This window comes from Rhinolophus sinicus, linkage group LG05, assembly GCF_036562045.2.
Source record: "Rhinolophus sinicus isolate RSC01 linkage group LG05, ASM3656204v1, whole genome shotgun sequence".
Lineage (NCBI taxonomy): Eukaryota > Metazoa > Chordata > Mammalia > Chiroptera > Rhinolophidae > Rhinolophus > Rhinolophus sinicus.
Window position 1 is genome coordinate 41,503,819 of NC_133755.1, and position 22,611 is coordinate 41,526,429.

At 37.7% G+C, this 22,611-nt stretch overlaps 1 long non-coding RNA gene across 3 annotated transcripts in view; it reads left to right on the top strand.

Moving 5' to 3' along the window:
* LOC109437798 (uncharacterized) overlaps nt 1-22,611 on the top strand; it is an 801,312-nt gene that overhangs the window by 742,013 nt on the left and 36,688 nt on the right. For all 3 annotated transcript variants that reach the window (XR_012496361.1, XR_012496360.1, XR_012496362.1), the window contains exons 6-8: nt 18,654-18,872; nt 19,437-19,675; nt 22,110-22,158. This is a non-coding gene — a long non-coding RNA (uncharacterized LOC109437798). The remainder of the gene's footprint in view (nt 1-18,653; nt 18,873-19,436; nt 19,676-22,109; nt 22,159-22,611) is intronic.

Below are 22,611 nucleotides of genomic sequence, written 5' to 3' on the forward strand. Positions count from 1 at the left end.
ATGGGAAAGGTGAAAATAACAGACATTAAAATGAATGCAGGAAATTCAAGTATTAATAACAACAACAACACTAATATTAGCAGTCACTATAAAATAGCTGACAGTGTAAAACTCTTCTGAATTATCAGGCATTGTGTCAATCATACACGTTTTTTCGTTTAATTTTCATAGTGATCCAACAAAGATCCAATTAATTGCTCCCTTTTATGGATGAAAAGACTGAGAGTCTATGGAACTTAGGAAATAACATACGTAGTCACAGAGTTAGTGCCAGAGCTGGGAATTGACCCTAAATCAAATGGACACCAGAATCTATATTCTAAGATTAAATATTAAAATGGAAAATTTAGGAGCTGGAAAGGGGAAGGGGATAGTTGCTAGTTATACACTATATCTCAAACTCAGGCAATGAAAACAGTTATTATGGGAATTAATAATAAGAGTCTACAACTAATTTTTTTTTTCATGGTGATAATAATGTTGAAATATTGAACAAGAATTTCTTATATTCTTACTTATGTGAAGGAAAGGTATTTAGTTTAGTGTCATAGTTGCAGATTATTCTTTTAGATCCTGCTTTTATTCTCTTTCTCTAGCTTTCTTCTTTCCTTCCGCTTTGCTGTCTGATACTGATGCATCGTACTTCCATATCAGATCAAAAGCATATGGGATTTTGAACTTATTGACACTGTTCTGTTAAAAATTACATTTAGAAACATGTTAAAAGGTCACATTTCTGGTTACTTATTTCTTGACACTTTGTGAGCACGAACTGTAGCCTTGGTTCATTAGTCAAGGATATTAACAGCCAGGGTTCGGCCTTCTGAGGTCACGTGGTATAATACTGGCCCACACATATTTCTAAGGCTTGTTAGAGTCTTTATTCTTTAAGAATTTCCCATTAATCTCTGCTCAAGAAGTGCAATAATAGGTTAGTTAGTCATCAGATACAAATCAGAATCATTTCTACAAGTATCTTTAATAGGGTTCATTAGTTCTGTGCTTATGTTTTAAGGAAGATGAAGATGGGGGAGGAAAAATGCCCCCTCTCCAACACAGAACCTTCCTCTGCTTCAACAGAGCCTCATTTTGGAATCACTGAAATTAAGACCTTGAGAATATGCCAAATCAAATGCAGAAAATGTGCCTTTCCTGTGGAAATGAGGATTCCTACATCCTGACTTATTTTTATTCACATAGAGACATCATCTTTGATCATTATCAGATTTTACAACTCATTGTTCCCTTCTAGTCCTCAGGGTGAGAGGATCATACAAATGGACAGGCAAATACTTGGATTATAGAAGGCATCCGATATTAATAACAGCAATAAAAAATGTTTACCTAACTTGAGTAGATTGTGTGTATAGATAGGATGTGTGTGTGTGTGTGTGTGTGTGTGTGTGTGTGTGTGCATGTGTATTCCTCTCTATCACTCAGAAAGAAAATATCAGAAGATCAGGATATGCATTACAGGGTTTTTGTATGCAATATTAGTCCATTTCTTGGCGGAGACCCAAATCTATTGTGGTGAGAAAGTAATAGATGAACTAACTAGGGACTCAGACTTACTGGCTAGTGTCCAAGAAACATTAAAAAATTGAGTACTGAACATAACAAGTAGGATGGTGCATGCAAATTTAGATGTCTCATTGAAAACAGCACATTTATTAATATATTAGACTTGTAGACGTGAGGGTGTTTTAATACCTATTCAGAAATTACTCGTGGGTTGGCTTCACAGACATATCACTTGCATAAGCGTGAGCTTACAGAATGATGCCAGGCGTGAGCGATCACGGCTGGACTATTCTAAAAATTGGGAAATAGGCAAAATATGTTATTGTCATAGTCAAGGCATCACCTTTCTTCTTAATTAATTCAACATAAATTTTTTGAATTCCTACTATGTGTCAAGCCCTATACTAAAATGCTGGAACAAGACAAACAAATGAGAAACAAAAACTCATATGCCAAATCAGACAATAGTTTAGTGGTTACCAGAGGGTAAGGGGGAGGGAGGTGGTAGATGAGGGTAAGGGGGATCAAATATATGGTGATGGAAGGAGAACTGACTCTGGGTGGTGAACACACAATGGAATTTATAGATGACGTAATACAGAATTATACACCTGAAATCTATGTAATTTTACTAACAATTGTCACCCCAATAAATTAAAAAAAAAATGCTGGGAACACCGAGATAAGAAAATTTAAAACATTGTCACACAATAACTGTTTTTTTGTTTTGTTTTGTTTTTTAAGTCATGGTTGTTAAAATATAATTTAATACAGTAAAGTTTACCCCTTTTAAGGGTACAGTTTGGTGTGTTTTGAGGAATGTGTACAGGCATATAACCACCACTATAATTAAAATACAGATGAGTCTAATAATATCCATCTTCCCAAAAAGTTCCCTGTTGTCTTTTTGTAGTTAATACCCTTCACTGATCCCCAGCCCCTGGCAACCACTAATCTAATTTTGTCCTTCTAGTTTTCCCTCTTCCACATGACATATAAGTGGAATTATACAAATTATAATCCTCTGTGCCAGATTTCTTTCACTTGCATAATGCTTTACATATTTATCCTTGTTAGATGCATCCATAGTTCATACCTTTTCATTGCTGAGTAGTATTCCACTTGTTTGTACATTACCCTGTTGATGGACTTTTGAATTGCTCCCAGTTTGGGTGATTATGGATAAAGCTACTACAAATATTTGTATACAGGTCAGGTCTTGTCCATTGTGTGGGTACATGTTTTCACTTTTTCTTGGGTAAATACCTAGGAGTGGTATTGCTGGGTCATATGGTAAGTGTATGTTGAACTTCAAAAGAAACTGTCAAAGAGCTTTCAGAATGATTGTACCATTTTGTTTCCCCATGACAATGTATGAAATTTTAAATGATCCACGTTCTCATTGGTGCTGTATATCATCAGTCATTTTAATTTAAGTCATGCTAATAGATGTGTAATGGTACCTCATTATGGTTTATATATACATTTCACTAACGACTAATAATGTTGAGCATCTTCATATGCGCTTATTTGCCACCCATAACTCTTTGGTAAAGTGTCTGTTCAAGTCTTTGTCCAGTTTTTTAAATTAGGTTTTGTCTTCTTAGGGAGATGTTCTGTGAATGTCAACATTCCGTTTTCTCATCTGTTAAATGGAAATAATGTGTACCTCACTGTGTTTTTGTAAAAGTAAAGGAATTATTGCTTATAAAAATGTGTAGCATAGTTCATAATATATTATAGGCATTACATAAATAACGACTGCTATTATTGTAAGACACAAATCCTACCCTAAGGGGCTTACCATCAGTTAAATTCAATGTCTTTCACTTTCTTCTAGCTCACATCCCATCCTATTCTACTTTAATCCTACCCGAGCCTCAACTAACCTTTGATATAGTCCTGAATGGTAACTAAGATATTGCATAGCCATAGATAATTGATTGTACAATAAGGCTGTCTTTGTTGCTTAAAGGTAGAAATGTGATCTAAAACCTAACGGCTGTGTTGGTGGAATGACAGTTGGGTGGATATGGTTTATTGTACAATGACTTCAACAGTTGACTCCAAATTGCTTGCCTTGCAACCCTAGATAAGTGGTGCCTTTGAGGACCACATTCTGAGAAGGCAGGGCCCAGGGCTTCTCTACAGATCTTGAGGAGGGCCCTGGGGGACAGAAACAAGGGAATGCCATTAGTGTGAAAGTTCTAAGGACAGAATGAAAAGGGAAGCTCTATAGGCCAATAAACAGATGGGGGATGGGGTGGAGAACATTCCATTCTATTAGTAGTGATTAGGAAATGCAAATTAAACCAATAATGCAATACCATTGCATAATTCTTAGAAAGGCAAAAATTAAAGTCCGATGACATTAAGGATCTTGACAATGTAAAAAAAAAAAAAATGGTTAAAGCCATTTGGAGAGAAATATGGCAATGATGAAAAACATCAAAAATGTCCATTTCCTACCACACCGCAACGTCATGTCTGTGAATCGACCTTATATCTACTATAAGGAGATATATTCAAGGGTGTCTGTTGCAGCATTATTAACATACAAAAGCTTTCACCTGAGTTTTACTCCTAATCAATATTTATATAAACAACTTATGTTTCTCCAGTTAGATCCATAGCCTCTCCTTTTTTTAAAAGGTACTTTCTCCAGAACATCTACCATGATCCTGTTATAAACTAGCATTCTTATCTATCATGTGTTTGAAGCTTTGGAATCACGCAGAGATGTTTCTGCTACCTGAGTCAATTCAGTGTTGTGCACAGGACAAGCTATACTCTGCAGACAAATTTGAAAATAGTCTGCAAGAAGTCTTAAGGAGCAAATTGGGAAATTTAGGTAATTTCTTGCTGAAGTGCTTAATATCTAGTAATATGAGTACTTGAAATGTCTTTAAAATGTCAGTTGGGAAAGGAAAGAATTACATTTTCTAGAGTAAAATCTTGATTCACTTAGAGCCCTTAAATGAGGAGCTTGCACCCCTGGTTTCCTCTCAGAAGGGGGGAAATAATCACACCATCAGTTCATATTAAGTAGTAGTCAAAAAAATAAATCAATATGTCTTCAGAAACATATTCTATACTCTCTACATTTCCATCTGAAGTTTTAGTTGATTATTGGCATTTAATAGTCAACTTGAGGTCTTGATAGCACCTCCGTGATTAAAAAGATTTGGTTTTGCTCAATGTGCTATCTAATTAGAAGAATAATAAAACTTTTGAATTACATGATTTGAAACAATAAATTCTGGATTTGTGGGTATCAGCTCTAAGTTATTAAGAAAATGTATGTATTTTATACATATCCATTTAGCACAACTTCAAAAATTTAGATAATATGCATCAAAGATAAGGTCATCAAACCAATCTACTATGCATTGCTAGACCCAAAGTACACTGTGAAATATTGTTACCAAGATAGGAAAAAGGCACGTGCTGCTTCATCCAGTAATTCTACTTCTATGGCAAAAAGGGGAGACGCTCTATTCTTCAAAGCTGTTTACTGAAATGTTATACATGTATTAGATAATAAAACATTACAAAGAATATAATATCCCAACATAGGATTGATTGAATAATTGACCATATCCAATTACTTGACTATTATATATACATTCAATATGATAAATTAAAAACAATATATCAGTAAAATGATATATATACATAAATACTTTGTCTATACTATGTTTATAATTATGCTGAAATTATGAGTTCATGTGGGTAAGAATTTGAAGGAAAATGGCAGGTAGTCATCTGCTTTATGGATGTTTGGGGGTCATGGATGAAATTATTATTTTTTGAACAATTTATTATTTTCATCTTTTTTCTGTTATTTTAAAAGAAAAAAAACACATTAAATACAGCACTCCAGTCGTTGAGTATGTTTATTTGTTTAGAGCTATGCCTCACCCCGATACATAATGGCCAATATTAATGTGAGTTTTCTGAAGATATTCTGAGTAAAATGAATTCATACTCTTTGCAAAGTGGTGACAGTTTCCTTACATAAATCACATCTATTTTAAAGAGAAGGAATCTTTTCCCCATTATCCCCAACTACTTCAGCTAAGCTTCCCCTGAGTTCTTATAATCAGAACAACCTTAAAAAAATAAATAAGTAAAAATCAAAAAGGTGGACTTCTGAGCTGGAAGAGTTTTTTTAAGTTCTCATGGCTCTAATTGTTACATGCAAATTGTTCAATAAATAACGTTGGCTATAAAAAGAAAAGATATTAATTAAGAAAAGGATTTAGGCTGACTCAGTCTCATACATGAGACAAAAGGTTAAGTAAATGCCAAGGCCGCTGTGCCTCTTCAAACAATGAATATTAGTTTTAGAATCATTAATGTCTGCTTAGAAAACAGAGTCATATTGGAATCTTGTATGCCAAAATAACCAAGGCCAGACCTGTTTCTTTTCAATCTGCAGCGAAATTATTCTCCAACTGAGAGCTAAATGTATGCAATTAAGAGTGCTAGGTAAGACAATAGGGACTGGCATTTTAATGTAGAGCCAAATTGAGATCATGTTTTTCCTTGAGTATAGTAACTTTCACGGTTACTGTGTATCAGCAAGATCTGAATCAATTTTGCTGAGGAAAAGCAGGGCTGACTGGTGGTGGGAAGCCACGCCACTGTCTGATGTGGTTGTAGCAGAATCCCAAGAGCAGGTCAGTAAGGGACAGGAGTGAAGACATGGCGGGGACAGCTGTCTGCCTGCAGCCAGGCATGCTTCCTCCAAGAACAACAAAAGGTATCTTCAAAGCAAGATACTTTGCAGACTCACTTCCATATCCTCAACTAGTTGAGCCTTGAATACTTCCTGTATCAATCTGGAAATTCTGCAAGCTAAACTTGATTTTGTAGTGATTTTTTTTTTTTTTTCTCTAGGGTTATTCTTTAATCACTTTCTACCTTCTTGCCAGATAGGTACTCTGCTGAAATTAAGGTGAGCAGGAAGGAGAGCTTTTGGTGCCACTTGAATTTTGGCAGAGTTTACAAATATATATTTCTTTGATTTTTCATTTAATTTTCCAAATACCTTGTGGGATTCCAATGCCTCTGTCAAGCCAAAATATGTCTTTTAACTTCAGTACTTCCAATGATTCATATTTACGTATATGGGGAAGTACAGTATGATATTCAAATTCTAAAATTTAAGGAGGTTTTTGTCAGTGGTAAATTATTTTATAATTATTGCTAATGTTAACTTATATGGAAAATATATTTAATATATAATTTTAAAAATTCCTCTTAGGGTGAAAAAGGTGAAGGTGATTATAGTCAATAATATTGTGATAAGTTTACATAGTGACAGATGATTACTAGATTTAGTGGGGTGATCACATTGTAAGGTATAAAAATGTTGAATCACTATATTGTATAACTGAAACTAATATAACTAATATCATGTTGTATAACAACTATACTTAAATAAAAACAATGAAAATTTAAAAATGCTTTAAAAAACCCTCTTAAATCTCTGCTGTGTAAAATATCTGTGGAATTGAAAATAATTGAAGTTCAACAAATGCCTTTTGCTTCAAATCTTATTTTGCTGAATGCCTAAACACATGTATTCATTTAAAAATAATTAAACCCATTGCATTTAATGCATTCATTTTTATGATGTTGGATTCTGAAATCAGATTTTTGTTCAGCTAAATATGGAAAGTAAAGACGTACAATTCCAGCCTAAAGTGTATCCTGAGATGTACAGTTTTGAACTTGGATGATTCCTTAAATGAGACAAAAAATATGAATGAAAATTGATGTGAAAGGAGATGAAGGAGGGGGTACTCGTCAGTTGTCAGTGCTTCAGCCCCTTGATAGAGCAAATTTAGTAAGTAATTCCACCAGGTCCTGCCCTAGATGTTCCACTTTGGAAATTAGGTGATACAACCTGCCTTCATTCTGCCCTTCTAGTACTTTTCTCACTTTAATATTTTCTCACAATATTTTATGAGATTAAAGAAAATGGAGAAGAAAAACAAAGCAACAATAAAAGAGTCAGTTGGTAGAAATAAAATCATTTAATGTGAGATTGCTTAAATATGTTTAAAGATAAAACTTCTGAGCATTGTTAGTTTTTATTCTCTAAATAGCTAATCTTAAATTTGACAGAGTATTTCTTTTTCTCATCATAAAGCCTTACTGAATGCTTAACTCAATCACCATAATTTCAACTACAGGAAACATAAACATTATGTGCATAATGCACATATATATTATATGTGTATATTACATATATATCTAATATATATGCATCATGAATATACAATGTGTATATATACATATATACTTTAGACATGTGTTTATATATGTATATGTGTGTACACGCATACATACAACACATGGGAATGGAGAATGAAGTCCCATACTGTACATATGTATGTATGTGTGTATATGTGTGTGTCTGTGTGTGCACACTTATATGTGTGCATACATTCCAGACATTGTAGTTTTAATGGGAAAAATTTATCCTCTGAAGACCTCTGGCAAACCCTGGAACTGTCATAGTCAGGATAGTCGTACATTAAGTTCCTTTTGTTAAACACGTCTGTAGTGAAAAATCAAAACAAAGTGTTCCTATGCTGAATTATCTTTGTAGAAAAGTACAGCAGTGAGGTAGACCGGGCCTTAGAGGTGGTAGATGCTGGAAATTTTGCATCTGATAGAAGGTCCTGAGCCCTTGGTAAAGACAAGTGAGTAAAGACTCTAGTCTACTGTTGATCTTCCTCTATGCTGGAAGGGGGGCAGAGGCTTTCTGCGGACATGGCTATACAAGCAGAAATGTAATATATCGGGGATGGGTGACGGGTGTGGTAAGAATGGGAACCAGTGAGTGAGAATGAGGTGAAGAGAGGAAAAAATAAAAATGAAGACAGTATGTGTACGAGTATATAGAGTGAAATAAACAATGGGAAGCATAGAAGGTGGCAGATGCAGAGGCAGAAACAAGCAAAACTAAGGACCCCAATTAAGGAGATAAATGGGATAAAGTGTAAAAATATAGAAGAGGTGGAAACTGAGCCAAAGTAAGAGATAGTAAACTAAGTTGAGGAGGCAAAATACAGAAAGCAGGGAGGCTTAAAGTAAAGACGAACACAAAGAAACAACAGCAAGTGAGAGTGACAAGGACAAAGGGAACTTTGGAAGGGTTCTCTGAGAGCTTGCATCATCGGAGGTATTATTTTTAAAAAAAGGCACAAACACGTGCGAGAAGGAAAAAAGAAATTAAAAGAATAAGAAACTCAGTTTTAAAACACAGGCAAGGGTGGACAGGTCCTCAGTTGGGTAGAGCGCGAGCTCTGGGCAACGGGGCTGCCAGTTCGATTCCTACATGGGTCAGTGAGCTGCACCCTCTGCAACTAGAATGAAGTCAATAAGCTGCCACTGAGCTCCCAGGTCGCTCAGTTGGTTGGAGCGTGTGCTCTCAACCACAAGGTTGCTGGTTCGACTCCCGTGAGGGATGGTGGGCTGTCCCGCCTGCAACTAACAATGGCAACTGGACCTGGAGCTGAGCTGCGCTCTCTACAACCAAGATTGAAAAGACAACAACTTGACTTGGATGGAGCTGATGAGTCCTGGGAAAAACACACTACTGTTCTCCAATAAAAAGTCCTGGAAATGCACACTGTTCCTCAATAAAGTCCTATTACCCTTCCCCAACAAAAAAAAAATCTTAAAATAAAAATAAAAATAAAATAAAAACATAGGCAAAATAATTGTATTAGAAGCCCCTTTTGCCAAAGAAGCATAAGAGCCTATATAAAGTGGAGGTGAGGGGGAGCAAAAGAATAGATATCATGTTTCCCTCCCTTTAGGGGAAGTGAGAAACACTAACCATAAAAATATTCCTATCTAATCGTTGTTTGAAGAGTAGAGAAAGCATGGTCTAAGAGAAGAACAAGAAGTAAACAGTTTAGGTAATCCCCATGTTGCCTGGGACCCTATACTGAAATCCAACCATAGTCATTTAATCCATTTGGAGCATACCCTACTCTGTACCTGGCTCTGTACTACATGGTATGGTATACTGATGGACTTACAGTATAAAAGGCAAGAAAACATGTAAAGCCCATGTGTAATTAACTATGACACCCAACGGTATATTAGATAAGGAAGTAAAAATTCTGACAATTATACCATTTTCAATTTGCCAGTATATTCCTTATTAACAAATTTCATTATCAAAGTTGAGAGTGAGGTGGAGAGAGGAGAAGCCTTGGGTTGGTCTGTATTTATGGGTTTCCGTTATCCTCGAGATCACTTTTCCAATGATCACAGTTAACTGAGAATGGGTTTTCGTATATAAGTTTGTTGGTGGAGAAGCCTTTAGGCTCATATGGAATAGGTAAACAAGAACCAGGCTTGAGTTTTTGTTTTTTTTTATTAAATTTATTGGGGTGACAATTGTTAGTAAAATTACATAGATTTCAGGTGTACAATTCTGTATTACATCATCTATAAATCCCATTGTGTGTTCATCACCCAGAGTGAGTTCTCCTTCCATCACCATATATTTGATCCCCCTTACCCTCATCTCCCACCCCCCACCCCCCACCCCGCACCCCCCACCCCCCTTACCCTCTGGTAACCACTAAACTATTGTCTGTGTCTATGAGTTTCTGTTTCTCATTTGTTTGTCTTGTTCTTTTGTTGTTTTTGGTTTATATACCACATATCAGTGAAATCACATGGTTCTCTGCTTTTTCTATCTGACTTATTTCGCTCAGCATTATAGGCTTGAGTTTTGATAATACTGCCAATATATGAAATAAAGAATTTTATTGTTATTAGCTATATCTGCAAACCCCCTCTTAATTTCTGTAATTAACATATTTGATTCTGTGGTTAAAACATAAACCAGAACTAATAAGAAATAAAAAGCTTGAGTTTTATAAACTGCTTCTACCCACAAACCTTGGGAATTTTGAGATATTTTAGCTATTTTATGATGCAATCATTATCCTTTTCAGGTTCAACTCACAAATATTTAATTATTGTTTTGTTTTGTTTTTACCCAATTTGCCAATTATCTTGCTCTTAATCATTATCAATTAGCAAAGAAAGCAGCAAAATATTTCTGTTATTATGCATTTTCTTTCTCCTATATTACAAAATTCCTGGTTCATCCCAAGTACATGCCTAAGAAGTGGAAAACAAAGCAATGAAAGATGAGGAAGTTGAGAACAATCAGTATATGGATTCATTGCTAAAGACCAGTCCTAGTCTAAAACAGAAACAAGAAATGTGGTGTATAAAAATGCCGCTCCTCAGTCTTGTAAGTGGTTTTCAGAATGTATGACCAAGAAATGTTTTCTGGACCCCTCCATTTCTCTTCTTCCTACTCATTCCCACTCTGCCCAAGTCCACATGTCATTATATTTCAACAAACTCAAGCAGCTACTTGGCAAACACATATTTGGTTTTTCCCCAAGTGCCCATATGTCCATGTCATGCAGATGCAAATGTTACTGGAAGAAGATATGTAACTCATTAAATGCCTGTTCGTTCTAAGCACATTGACTCGTGCTTTCGATGGCATCATTACTTAACTGAGTCCTCCACTAGCTCAGGCTTAATTTTATTGACCTTGTCTTTAGCCAGGGTATTACTGAAGATCATAAGTGCTCCATCTTTTCATTTACTAAGAAGCTACTATATGTATAATTAAGAAACAGGAAAATATCAGGAGGAAGCAACCATTGCCAGTTGCCCCATGTTTCTCTCAGAAAGGGGCTGAGTCCATCAAAGAGAAACCAGGTTTTTCACCTAGGGGGTCCATATCCTACAGACAAAAGAAATCCACATTTCACTCATTAATTCATTCTTTCACTTTCTACGTGCTACACAGGAGGATTAGTGAGAGGAAGACATATAGTCCCAGCCTTCAACAGCTCATAGTCTCCTGGGAGGGAGGGGGGCAGACACATCAACAAACCTGCCCTGCTCAGAGATGACTCCTGATCAAGAGGTATGTGTCAGCAGTGCACTCTGGGAGCACTGAGCGGGAACAATAAGAAGAGGAGCCTCAAACATGTTCTCAGTAAATAGGCGAACTTCTCTGAAAATGTGTTGCAGTGGCAGTGGAGGACAAGTTGATGTCATTATATTCCTTTTCGAGGGGGAGAAAAAAAACTGAGACTCAGAAAAAACTGGAAGTACACTTTTCCACAGCCATCATGCAGAGCTGAGATTAGAACCGTTTCTGAAGGCACAGTGACTCAGCCCAACAAAATAGATGTGCTGTTCCAGCATTGCTTGGCAAAGAGCCCTCCTTGCCATGAGTAAAAAAGATGCTACATTTTGTTTCATATTCAAAATATGTTATATAACCCAGTTGGAATTCACTGAAACGATGTTCTCACTTCATTTCAGACCCTTAGGGGACACCTGGAAGTGAATTTTGGGCAACGCACCACCTGTTTTTCTATTTGACCTTTCCTTTACAAAGTCAGCTCTTTTTCTTGACTTCCTTATTTGTGTTAAGGTGGCTACTATTTCCCTGTTATGCAAAACCAAAGGGTCAGAATCACCTGTAGGCCTTTCTTTTCCCGTCCCTCTCCTATCTACTTGTATCCTAAGGTTTATTCATTCTTGAGTGTCACACACCCAGAAACAAACTCATCTTACTTTCTATCTCCTGTCTCACCATTTATATCATCCTAACCCTTCCAATGGCATCCCACCTACCTGCTCATCTCTAAGCTCCTATGGTTTACACTAGGGGTGTCTAAACTGCGGCCCACGATCCATTTTTTATTGGCCCGCAGCAAATTCCAAAAATATATTTAGTTTACTTAAATAAACCAGGAGAAGCAATATGTACTTCACCTCAAGTGAGTGGCCCGGCTGTTTGTGTATTTTACCAGATATGGCCGTTGGTGGAAAAACGTTGAAAAAAGTTTGGACACCCCTGATATATACTGTCTGATTTGTCATCTTACAATTTTCCTGTCTTCAATTAATCATCCACCTCAGTGCCAAAACCTTAAAGTTTCTCTTCAAAGACAAAGAAATCTTAGTCTGCCCTACCAGCTCTCCAGGCTCACGCTCACGGGCCCCCTTCTCGATTTCTGACCCAGTCAAGTCATTTCCTCACTGTTGCCTATATTCACCTGGAGTTCCCATATTTTTATTTTGGCTTAGGCCACTGGCCTTTCCTGGATTTCTTTACATTTTCCTTGCCAAATCCCTCCTTCCTTTGACAGGCTGCACGTCAGTCTTTTGAAAATTTTCTTGATTACTCCAGATAATTATGTTTTCTTTCTGCTCCAAACTCTCAAAACACCTTCTAAGCTATACCCCTAACTTGGCCCTTACCTTATTAGAGCTGCTTGGTTGGGAAATATTGTCTCTTCAAACTTACCGTGTTTCCCCGAAAATAAGACCTAGCCAGACAATCAGCTCTAATGTGTCTTTTGGAGCAAAAATTAATGTAAGACCCGATCTTATTTTACTATAATGTAAGACCAGGTAATATAATATAATATAATATAATATAATATAATATAATATAATATAATATAATATAATATAATATGACTGGGTCTTATATTAATTTTTGCTCCAAAAGATTCATGAGAGCTGATCGTCTGGCTAGGTCTTATTTTCGGGGAAATAGGGTACGTGTCAAATGTCCCCATGTATTCATTAGGACTTAATACATGCCAGTCACTGTGAGAAATGTCTTACTTACACTATCTAAATAAAATCTTGCAAAAATCTCAGGAGTCAGTATCCCATCTTCAGATGAGACAATCAAGATCCAGAGAAATTAAATTTGTGAAGGACCTAAAGCCACATAGCTAATTAGCATTCCATCTGGACTAGAGCTCAGCTCTGTCAGATGGCTGGTCCTTCACAGTCTCCACTGTGATAATATACTGTAAAGACTTTGATAAAAGGCATTATGCCTAGTAGGACCTCTTTAGAACCCACCAGTAGTTAACAGACTGTAAATTTTTAATGGATATAATATTAATTAATTGTTTCATTTTAAGGGTGCTCTGTAACCTCAGTTTTAAAAGAGAGAATGACAATAGAGTGTAAGCCAACTACAGGCTCTAAATGACCAACTACAATTAGACTGCAGAAGTATACACCTGCTTTGATTTCAGAAATACACACCTGTTTTCATTACTACTGACGTATAAGAAAGCAGATTTGGCCATGGTTGAAATAGGGAAGATCTTAGAAACCACACCTGTCAGTGAACAAAAAGAGCCCTCAATTTGTGTCTCTTACCCTTTTCCTCCTCACCCGGCTTAGGGTACTGGCACACCCTTCTAGTTTGTGCTTTAACACAAAGGATGGTGACACCAATGATGGGAATTTACATAGAACAGCTCTTGGGGAGTTGGTCCTCCATAAAAACCTTGGTCCTTGCACCATTTTGCTCCAATACAATTAGGCCATCCCACGTGGCCTTAATGAAAAGTGGGGACCTTTTATGTGGTCATTGTGCCAGAGAGGAGGAGTGGCAAATCCTGCTAGAAACAAGGCTCCTTTAATTATAAAAAAAAGACTTCCTTATACCAGGTTAGAAATAGGAGCATCAAGAATCTGAGGTTCCTCAAAACATTGAAAGGAGATATGACTTGCTTTAAGTTCAAAAAGTTGAGTCTGCACAGCTAGTGATTAAGGAAATTTTCATAAACCTCAGAGGTTCTGTGAAAGACTCTGGCTACTTAGAATGTCAGTCTCTGTGATAAAAAGATAACTGGACTCAGGTTAAAGAATAATGTTTGCATCTTCACCATGTGGGTTCAAGAAACTGTACCCCACTAGAGTTAACTAATATTATGCAAGCTTTGAAAAGAGACATGTTTTTGCAACAAGGATAACCTAGGGAGAATAAAACGTCTGATTTGATGAAAAGCCTCTGGTAAAATTAGAACCTGCTTCTGTGCTTATTCAAAGAAAATAGAAAGTAATGAAAATTAAAAGAGTGACAGAGGAATCTTGCAAAAATCCTGACAAGTTGGCAATCTAGAATTCAATAGAGTTGATTTTGTCTTTCGCTATGGTTTCATCAGTTTTTTTCTCTTCCCTTCTTTCCATTTCGTTTTCTTTCTGTATCTCTCAGATACAGACGTGTTTCTTCATAAATTAATCACATGCATAGAAGCAATCTTTTCAGGGAGTGCATGTAAGCTTTGTAAGAAAAGACTCCTGCATTGACCAACGGGGAGAATATCCTCATCAGCTGCCCACCAACAAACAGTTACTCCCTGGTGAAAACTTAAACTGAAGGTTCTATGGAGAGGAGCAGTGGCTGATTTTAGACAAGCTTCAAGGATCTAGCCTAGCAGATGGCATTTGTCTGAGTACCATGATTTGGAAACTTTTTATTATATCAACAGCCAGGAATAGAAATTTGACACTGACATATTTAACACAGAGAGGGGGAAGAAGTGGGCTGAAGCCAAAGGACAAGATAAGACTGAAGTGTGTTACTCAGAGGACAGTTAATATCAATATCAGGAGATGTGGAGTTAACCAGTTTGAACCAGTGCGGCATTCATTAATTGATTAAATTGAAAAGGGCTCTACTCTGTGGTCTTCAGGCTTCAGCATGTAGTACAGTCCAGGCCAGACCCAATGGACCAAACCAGAGTCTGAAATCAAAGCTGACAGTACAAGAGCAAAAATCAAGAGGGAAACGTGAGGTACAGAAATCTTAATCTGAGGACCCTTGGAAAAACACTCAGGTTGCCATTGAAACAACCTCACTACAAAGTGATCTGCTTACTTCAGAGGATCAGTATCTTTTATCTGGGCAAGTTTGGAACAGGCCAGGGGTTCAGTGTGATTCTGCAATCCAGGAGCATCCCAGGTCACCGAGAACTTTTCCTCTTGTTGTCTAGTTTAGCACACAGGGCAGGAATAGCACATTGGAAAGGTGTGGGCCACTGGGACTTCTCGCAGTGGTGTTGTAAGGGGTAGTGACACATTTATGAAGTGTCTAATACAGTGCCTGCTGAATACTAAAGTCTAGATTGAAATCTTTATTCTGCAGTTACTAGTTGTATGACCTTGGGTAAACCACAGCCTATTTGAACGTCAGTATCTACGTATGTGTAATGGCGTCATAACACCTCCTGCGCCTGTCCTTGCCCTGTCTGTCCTCAGATCCATTTTCTGCCTTTCTTCTTCCCTGTTCTGTATTTCAGAGTGCTCACCCTGTAAATGCATATCTCTGTTTTTTTGGCCAATGGGAGGCACTGTGGGAGAATGGAGGGCAGAGAAAAGAGGGATGCCAAGGAATTTCTCCCATAGTGTCTCTACCTTGCCTGGCACTTCCAGAAATAGCTCCTCTGTGGTTCTAGTTCACTCTGGGCTTGTGAAATTCTACCTTCTTCTTTCCCCCATCAATATGTGGCTGCCTCACCACGCCCCGTTTGGCTTCTCAATGCTTGCATTACCTGTGTTATCTATTCACTATCTCACATTATCTGTCCTAAATCCTCTCTGATACGGAGGGTTTCCTTTTTCTTGCTTGAATTTTGACTAAGACACCGTCCTCATAGTCTTCTGTGAAGAGTTTTGATAATTACAGATATGAAACATCTAGTACAATGCCTGGAGAATAGTAAAGTGCTCAGGTATTTGCTATAAACTTACAGACGGTGAAGAAACATGCTTTATGTTAGCCCCTTGGGTCTCTATTTTAGGTTTCACCCCCAGTGCTTCATTGTGCATTTGATCTGCATGGCACTTGTTTGGTAGATAATATACATGGCTTAGTGTGTGAGGATAGATTGATATTTTTAAATTAATGTCTTATTCCTTTTACGACCATAAATATGCTAAGAATAGCAGGCTCTGATGAAATGCATGTTGCTAAAAAAAAGCCTCGATGTTCAAATTTACTCTTTCTCCACTCTTAGGGTAATTTGTGAGAGTATCCTGTTTCCCAGGTGGTCTTAGGCTGGGCATACCTTCCTTGTGCCCTCAGATGCTTTCTCACACAGCCTGAGGGTCTCGTGCTTGAGCCCGTAGCAGCTGGAACAGATCCTGAAAATCTATCATAGGCCAGGTTTTCTTGACCATAGTGTAAGCATGTGTGTTCAACTAGAGAAACAAGAGCAGTGTGTTGTCATTTCTACTTTTAGATGTCTTTTCCTCCTATGGGCTACCTTGCAACTTTTTGTCCGGAAGTACAAGTATTATCTCTTTACTGTACATTTCATTATTAAAACTCAGATGTGTGGAATAGGTCTCTCAACCATCATTTGTCCTCAAGACAAACACTCTTTCCTCAAGAATTGGGATGCTGATTAAGAGATATCTGTCTGTATCATCTTTGGCATGATATTGAACTTCGAGTCACAGTGTCCTCATCTGTAAAGCTGGTAAAATAGCACCTTCCTGATAAGATTCTTTTCAGAATCACAAGTATATAGAATTTTTGTTTTGTTTTGTTTTGTTTTTAAATCAAGGGACTCAAGGGTGCCAAGACCATTTGGGGGGAAAGAGCAGTCTTTCCAACAAATATGCTGATAAACTGGATATCCACATGCAGCAGAATAAAGTTGGACCCTTACGTAACACTATATACAAAAATTAACTCAAAATGGATCAAAGACAAAAATGTAAGACCAGAAACTATAAATTCTTACAAGAAAACATAGGGCAAAATCTTCCCAACATTGGATTTGGTGATGATTTCTTGGAGATGATACCAAAGGCAAGGGCAACGAAAGAAAAATAGACAAATTTGATTTCATGAAAATGTAAACATTTTGTGCATCAAAATATCAACAGAGTAAAAAGTAAACCCAGAGATGGGGAGAATCTATTTGTTAATAATATATCTGATCAAGATTAGTATCTAGAATATACAGAGAACACTTAATACTCAACAACAAAAAACAAACAACCCAATTCACAAAGTGAGCCAATAACTCAAAGAGACATTTCTCTAAAAGAGATATAGAGATAGAAAATATGCACATGAAAAGATTCTCGAGGTTGTTAATTATTAGGGAAATGCAAATAAAAACTACAACGAGATACCACTTCACTCACATTAGGATGACTACTATCAAAAAGTAGAAAATAACAAGTGTTGGTGAGAATTGGAGAAATTGGTAACCTTGTATACTGTTGGTGGGAATGTAAAATGATACAGCTGCTGAGGGAAAAAGTATGGCAGTTTCTCAAAAAATTGAAAGTACAAATACCATATGATCCTATAAATCCATTTCTGGGTAATCCCCAAAGAATCGAAAGCAGGGTCTTGAAGAAATATTTGTACACATTATTCACAACAGATAAAATGTGGAAGCAACCCAGGTGTTCACTGATAGATGAATGAACAAGAAAAATGTGGTATATACACACAATGGAAATTTAACCTTAAAAAGGAAGGAAAGTCTGACATATACTACAACACGGATGAACCATGAGGAAATGCTAGATGAAATAAGTTAGTCATGAAAAGATAAATCTATATGTTTCCACTCTTATATGAGGTACTTAAAGTAGTCAAAATCATAGAGGCCGAAAGTAGAATAATGGTTACCAGGGTCTGGGGGTAGGGGTGGGGATTGGGGAGTTAGCGTTTAATGGATAGAGAGTTTCAGTTTTATAAGATGAAAAGAGGTGGTGATGGTTGCACAATATTATGATTCTATTTAATTCCACTGAACTATATACTTAATATCAAGATGGTAAATTTTGTGTTACCACTGTTAAAACAAAAAAACAAATAAACAAACAAAACCCCCAAGGGACTCATAAAGCAAAAAGCCGTCTCATTTGGGATGATCTGAAGACTCGTGGATTGCCTGGATCCATGAGGTTGAGTATTGGAACTTTGTAGAATAGCCAGAGCTCCTTGGTCTCCAGCAATTCCTTGAATGACCCTTATCCTGCTTCTTATGTCCCTAGGAAACCGGAGACTTGCATGATTTTAGGCTCCATGGAAGGTATGTAATTAGAATAAAACATGGCTTTTGTCCTCAAGAAGGTTGTAGTTCAGTTGAAAAGAGAAAAGTATACTTTCTTTCCCAGTTCATACTAACTTTTATATCTTGCTTAGCTGTCTTAAAGTTTTATGCCTTGTAAAGTTTGACCTGTTCTCATTTGTTTGTTTGTTTGTTTTATAGGAAGAAGCCTGCAGATCACTGGTGGCAACTATTACTCTTGCTAAAATTTCTCCAATAATGGAACAAAATTTAGATTTGGCAGCAAAAACAAATCCCAAGTTAAGTTGGGAGCCCCAAAGCCAGCCGTATAAAAGCTCATCATTTCGGGCTGTTCACCCTGTGTCTTGGACTGACTCACCAAAAAGTCTCGTCACAAAGTGAAGCATCTTTCCTTTTCCAGTAATTAACTTTTCAAAAATTTCCATTTTTTCCCTTTACTTTTTCCTAATTAAAACCCTCATCTCCAAAGCTTTGTTGAGGCTCTGGAAAAGTTAAGGTCAATAATTTAGGAACCCAGCATCTAGAGTTTCTCTCTCTCCTTTGATTCTTCCTGACTCTAAAAAGGAAGCAGAAGACACACTTGCACGAAAGTCAACTCTAAGAACATTGCTATGCATGCAGTTTGTCCTTTAGAAGTAGGACTTTGCCCTAGCCTATATCATACTTAACAGAAATCAAAGGCGAATGAACTGGGTATACAAACTATGGAGCTTTGCCTTGCTGGCTCCCCTATTTGGAGAGCTCAAGTCTGGATTAATGAAAATTTGGAGCATTCATGGAATCATTAAGATGGTTTAGATAGGGAGGGAATGGACAAGAGTGGGGTGGGAGGGATATACTTTTTCCATTGCCCAGCTCCACATCATGTTGTTTGATAATCCAGTGATGTTAACTTTCAAATGGCTTTCTTTTCCCACCACACCTCTTTTTTTTTACTTTCCCCCCTTCTTTCTTTCTTCACAGGTTGCTTTCATCTGAGTCAGCAATAATCACTGTGATACTGTTGCTTAAGCAGTTTCGAAGAGTCAGAAGTGGGCTGTAATTGAACAGTTCATTACCAAGATCCGTTGGTTCCCTGATTATAGTGGCAAGGTGAAATATTTATCCTCACCAAGAAGCCCCCGCATGACCATTTTCGAAGTCGCCCACTTTTCACTCTTTTTTTCATTCGAACCCTGATGAGCTTGTCAGCAAAATTAAAGGTATGTCATTCACATCGTGCCTGCATTGCAAAGGACTATAAACCTGCCAACCTCTTTGATGAAATAAAAGGGTTTTATTTATGATTCATGTAGGAATATGAGGTTATTTTTATTCCGTCAGTACACTAATAATCAGAGGAGGGCTCAGGAAATGAGGAGCCCAACTGACAGGGAAGGTTCTGATAAAGGGGAACCCTCTAGGGTGTTTGCCCCTCTTTGTAATCTCCTTTCTAGTGTGAGGTTATGAGCATGGCAGAGTGTGAGCCAGCTATAAGGCTTGGCTGCAGGAACAAAGACAGTTGCAATCCAGCAGGACTTGGGATGCCATTCGATGAAGGGGTAGGAAAAAAAAAAAAAGCAGTCCCTTCAACGAAAAAAAGTTTTTGCTCCGGCCTCAGGTTAGCAATTTGGAGCCTCCCCACTTTCCTGTGATGTCTCCAGTTCAAAAGACAGCCGATCTTCCAGTCGGCACTCCTACTGGGCATTCTAGCCAAAGTTAAAAAAAATAAAAATAATATGAAAAGATAAGTAAAAGAAAGAGAAAGGAAGAAAAGCCAATGGGCCAGGTTCCTTCCACAATCATTAACCATTTGTTCCTGCCACCCAATGTCCTTGGTTAAGGTGATCTGACTTGAAGGCAAACAAATGTGGCTGAATATATTTCAAAGGACACCCTTGCCTTGTTATTTCAAATACTCCCATAATTTGGGGCCCCTTTCATCTTTGTTCCTGCTCTAGGAAGTGCTTGGAAGTTACTTGAATTCAAGTTGGGGGTAAGTTCTCGTTCCTACTCATTCCTCCCATTGAGATGACCTCCAGCAATTCTGAATAAAAAGTGATCACTGCATGAACTGGGCAGAATTAAGACCTGTGATTTGCTCAGTAGTGACATCTTGTCAGAGAAACACAAAGACGTACAATCTACTGAGGATGAAGTGCAAGAAAGTTCACTGGAGGAAGAAAGATAATACTAATCCTTTATTCAGTAAGCAGTGAGTCAAATGAGGTGCTTTTTTTTTTTTTTAAGGTTAGGTAAGTTCAATAGTAAATTTAAGACAGCAGTGTCAGTTCAGATGAGGCAGGAGTGGTTATCTGTGGGGGTCCCATAAAAGTGTGGTTTTTATGACAAAGTACCAATTAATGTTATCGGCAGATATTTATGCGTATGTGTCTGTATGTCTTTCCAGAGAGGTCACACTAGTGGGGTTTTGGTTGTTCCTTCATAACTGAGAGTTCAGTTCTCCAGTGTTTGTCTTAGTCATTCCACATGAACGGATGCCTTTTCCAAGGATGTTATTATACCGTTAACTGAAACATGCTTTGAATGACACCAGAACATTCTACCAGGATGGCCAATTACCTGGAAGTGGCATCTCCAAAAGTAAAACTTCTCGCTGCACACCAAAGTAACCAAGGCCTGAGCCATGCATCCTGCAAGAAGGTGTAAATGATGCTTCAATCCAGGGTTTATCTGCTTGGGCACTTGGAACAAATGGTTTAAGTTTTACCTGTCACCCTATATGATCAGAAAAATCAGAGAAAAATGTCTTACTCGGGAGCTATCTGTTTGAAATCATTAATCTCTTCAGAGAGCCAATTTTTAATTGTTTTTAGTTGTTTTTTTTGTTTTTGTTTTTTTTTTGTTTTTTTTTAGTTTTTAATACATAATCTGATAAGGTAACCCCTTAGTTTGAGAGAAAGGGCATGTTTGAAAGTGGCCTTTGTTAGAAGCCCAGCAAACCTGTATTCCAGTCCTTGTTCCATAGCTAAACTGCTGTGTCTTTAGCAAGTGGCCTCACATCTGTGTGCCTCAGTTTTATCATGTCTAGGACAAGATTCTCTTAGCCCTTTGCTTGACGGTTTAAGTGACAAATGAAATACTGGGTGTGAGTGTTTGGGAAAGGAAGCTTGATACATAGTCAAGCTATTTTAAGAGTGAATTTCTACATCCAAAAAATGGGATTTGTTATAATGTATGCCAACCAGTCTTATACCTGGGTTCTAGAAAGTGTTCTCATCTAAGACGGGAACTGTCATTTCTCTTGCCAATTTTGGATGGGGGAGGACTGTGAATGGTGGGGTTCAGGGAGACAACTGTGGTGTTAGGCTCAGCACCCCTCAGGACTTCTAGTAGAAAAAACAGTGTCCAAGTTGTTCACTGTCAGAACAAAATGGGAGAAGTCCTGAGCCCAAACATATTCTAGAATGATCTAGTTCATGGGATCCAGAGATTCCAAGGTGTTATTTATTTTTATTGCGATTACATAAAAATGAGAAGGCCTTCATCCTGTTAGCAGTGGAGAATTGAGAAATCAATTGCCATGGAGCTATTTCAGAAATTATAGCACCTTTCCAGTCCCAAATATTGATCTTTAAATGCAGCCTCTTTCACTATGGCAGAGAAAAGCCTGAAATGTACCTTTATTTCCCACAGCCATGAAGCACACCTCTTCCGCCTGCTGTAGCGCCAGGAGGTGCCGCAGGTAACTACTCCATCAGCCCTAGATTTCATTCTCATGGAGCAGGGGGGTTCATTATACTCCCTTTATCAGCAGTGAGGTTTACAGCTGAATCCATAAGAGAGATCCGTGTGAAACATGAGCCGAGAGAGAGGCACTGCAGCTCACCATTAATAAACCCTCTTCTGGGATCCAGCATTAGTGAGATTCAGCGGCTCATGGAGCACAGGGGTATCATTTTTACATGATTACTCTAAATTCTTAAACCAGAGGCTTAAGAGAGAGGCTTCTCACAAAAGCAGCTGTGGGAATTGTTGAATGATTGGTACAACACTGGCAGTGGGTTAAACCACTTCAGGTAGCTCCACTTGTGGGGCTTACATCCAGGTATTTAGCAACCGGCTTTGCATGGGAAGGGACAAGGGGCAGGAGAGGAAGGGCTGTCACCGGGGAGAGGGCAGGATTTACCGTAGCTGT